We start from the raw sequence: 2,500 nt of genomic DNA, 5'->3' as shown, positions 1-2,500 counted from the left end.
GCCCTCATGATGTTGTCCAACATTTCCGCTATAAAACGGGATACAATTATTTTGGAAACATACCAAATTTGAAAAATAATTGAGAAGTTGCGCAATTACTAATCATGGAGCACAAAAAAGCCTACAGCACCTGGTATTCCCAGGCAGTCTCCCATCCAGGTACTAACTAGGCCTGACCCTGCTTAGCTTCCGAGATCGGGCACATTCAGTGTGGTGTGGCCGTAGGCTCTGGGCCTAGTGAGTTTTGTACTTTTAAGCATCTAGTCGGCTAGACCTTGCAGTTTTGAAAGGCAATTGTGAAATGGCTCACTTCCTGAACTTGGAGCACAAAAAAGCCTACAGCACCTGGTATTCCCAGGTGGTCTCCCATCCAGGTACTAACTAGGCCCGACACTGCTTAGCTTCCGAGATCAGACGAGATCGGGCGCAATCAGTGTGGTGTGGCCGTAGGCTCTGGGCCTAGTGAGTTTTGTACTTTTAAGCATCTAGTCAGCTAGACCTTGCAGTTTTGAAAGGCAATTGAGAAATGGCTCACTTCCTGAACTTGGAGCACAAAAAAGCCTACAGCACCTGGTATTCCCAGGCGGTCTCCCATCCAGGTACTAACGAGGCCCGACACTGCTTAGCTTCCGAGATCAGACGAGATCGGGCGCATTCAGTGTGGTGTGGCCGTAGGCTCTGGTTCTTGTGAGTTTTGTACTTTTAAGCATCTAGTCGGCTAGACCTTGCAGTTTTGAAAGGCAATTGAGAAATGGCTCACTTCCTGAACTTGGAGTACAAAAAAGCCTACAGCACCTGGTATTCCCAGGCCGTCTTCCATCCAGGTACTAACTAGGCCCGACACTGCTTAGCTTCTGAGATCAGACGAGATCAGGCACATTCAGTGTGGTGTGGCCGTAGGCTCTGGGCCTAGTGAGTTTTGTACTTTTAAGCATCTAGTCGGCTAGACCTTGCAGTTTTAAAAGGCAATTGAGAAAGGGCTCACTTCCTGAACTTGGAGCACAAAAAAGCCTACAGCACCTGGTATTCCCAGGCGGTCTCCCATCCAGGTACTAACTAGGCCTGACACTGCTTAACTTCCGAGATCAGTCGAGATCGGGTGCATTCAGTGTGGTGTGGCCGTAGGCTCTAGGAATGCTAAGAATATTACTCTTATGCATTTGCATTTAGTAAGCTAAGCCATGCAGCCACTTGCAACATGATACCACGCTCATCGCTCGATCAGCGCTCGATCAGGCGAGATATATAAGACTGGTGGGCCCATTCAGGACTCCTATGTCTGGTAGGATAACTTTAATTCATCCATCCTGTGTCTGTTGCAGGGAGGTGGAGAGAACAATCAACACAATAATGGTTTTCTTTCATGCCTCTTGAAGGACTCAATATTCTCTGTACTGCATTACATGTGAAAGTTGATTTATTACCCATGAACACACTACCTGTATGCTAATTCTATGTAAAAAGGTAGCTCCAGCCCTCATGATGTTGTCCAACATTTCCGCTATAAAACGGGATACAATTATTTTGGAAACATACCAAATTTGAAAAATAATTGAGAAGTTGCGCAATTACTAATCATGGAGCACAAAAAAAGCCTACAGCACCTGGTATTCCCAGGCAGTCTCCCATCCAGATACTAACTAGGCCCGACCCTGCTTAGCTTCCGAGATCGGGCGCATTCAGTGTGGTGTGGCCGTAGGCTCTGGGCCTAGTGAGTTTGTACTTTTAAGCATCTAGTCGGCTAGACCTTGCAGTTTTGAAAGGCAATTGTGAAATGGCTCACTTCCTGAACTTGGAGCACAAAAAAAGCCTACAGCACCTGGTATTCCCAGGTGGTCTCTCATCCAGGTACTAACTAGGCCCGACACTGCTTAGCTTCCGAGATCAGACGAGATCGGGCGCATTCAGTGTGGTGTGGCCGTAGGCTCTGGGCCTAGTGAGTTTTGTACTTTTAAGCATCTAGTCGGCTAGACCTTGCAGTTTTGAAAGGCAATTGAGAAATGGCTCACTTCCTGAACTTGGAGTACAAAAAAGCCTACAGCACCTGGTATTCCCAGGCGGTCTCCCATCCAGGTACTAACTAGGCCCGACACTGCTTAGCTTCTGAGATCAGACGAGATCAGGCGCATTCAGTGTGGTGTGGCCGTAGGCTCTGGGCCTAGTGAGTGTTGTACTTTTAAGCATCTAGTCGGCTAGACCTTGCAGTTTTAAAAGGCAATTGAGAAAGGGCTCACTTCCTGAACTTGGAGCACAAAAAAGCCTACAGCACCTGGTATTCCCAGGCGGTCTCCCATCCAGGTACTAACTAGGCCTGACACTGCTTAACTTCCGAGATCAGACGAGATCGGGTGCATTCAGTGTGGTGTGGCCATAGGCTCTAGGAATGCTAAGAATATTACTCTTATGCATTTGCATTTAGTAAGCTAAGCCATGCAGCCACTTGCAACATGATACCACGCTCATCGCTCGATCAGGCTCGATCAGGCGAGATATATAAGAC

General features: G+C 47.6%; 7 non-coding genes and 2 pseudogenes across 7 annotated transcripts; all 9 read right to left on the bottom strand.

Annotated features, from left to right (window-relative positions):
- Positions 1–118: 118 nt before the first annotated feature.
- On the bottom strand, positions 119–227 carry LOC138546125 (5S ribosomal RNA; annotated as a pseudogene).
- Positions 228–333: 106 nt separating this feature from the next.
- On the bottom strand, positions 334–452 carry LOC138547643 (5S ribosomal RNA). Its single transcript, XR_011291475.1, has one exon. It is a non-coding gene; the product is annotated as a 5S ribosomal RNA (ribosomal RNA).
- A 106-nt stretch (positions 453–558) lies between these two features.
- On the bottom strand, positions 559–677 carry LOC138549955 (5S ribosomal RNA). Its single transcript, XR_011293723.1, has one exon. It is a non-coding gene; the product is annotated as a 5S ribosomal RNA (ribosomal RNA).
- A 106-nt stretch (positions 678–783) lies between these two features.
- Positions 784–902, bottom strand: LOC138542458 (5S ribosomal RNA). The gene has a single exon (XR_011290439.1). It is a non-coding gene; the product is annotated as a 5S ribosomal RNA (ribosomal RNA).
- A 106-nt stretch (positions 903–1,008) lies between these two features.
- On the bottom strand, positions 1,009–1,127 carry LOC138538405 (5S ribosomal RNA). The gene has a single exon (XR_011286506.1). It is a non-coding gene; the product is annotated as a 5S ribosomal RNA (ribosomal RNA).
- A 465-nt stretch (positions 1,128–1,592) lies between these two features.
- LOC138544355 (5S ribosomal RNA) lies at positions 1,593–1,701 on the bottom strand (annotated as a pseudogene).
- A 106-nt stretch (positions 1,702–1,807) lies between these two features.
- On the bottom strand, positions 1,808–1,926 carry LOC138537447 (5S ribosomal RNA). The gene has a single exon (XR_011285581.1). It is a non-coding gene; the product is annotated as a 5S ribosomal RNA (ribosomal RNA).
- Positions 1,927–2,032: 106 nt separating this feature from the next.
- Positions 2,033–2,151, bottom strand: LOC138540271 (5S ribosomal RNA). The gene has a single exon (XR_011288326.1). It is a non-coding gene; the product is annotated as a 5S ribosomal RNA (ribosomal RNA).
- A 106-nt stretch (positions 2,152–2,257) lies between these two features.
- LOC138550945 (5S ribosomal RNA) lies at positions 2,258–2,376 on the bottom strand. The gene has a single exon (XR_011294686.1). It is a non-coding gene; the product is annotated as a 5S ribosomal RNA (ribosomal RNA).
- Positions 2,377–2,500: the final 124 nt, after the last annotated feature.

This window comes from Ambystoma mexicanum, unplaced genomic scaffold (genome assembly GCF_040938575.1).
Source record: "Ambystoma mexicanum isolate Mex_15411 unplaced genomic scaffold, UKY_AmexF1_1 Mex_scaf10, whole genome shotgun sequence".
NCBI lineage: Eukaryota > Metazoa > Chordata > Amphibia > Caudata > Ambystomatidae > Ambystoma > Ambystoma mexicanum.
The sequence above is the reverse complement of the archived record's forward strand: the minus strand, read 5'-3'. Positions and strand labels throughout refer to the sequence as shown.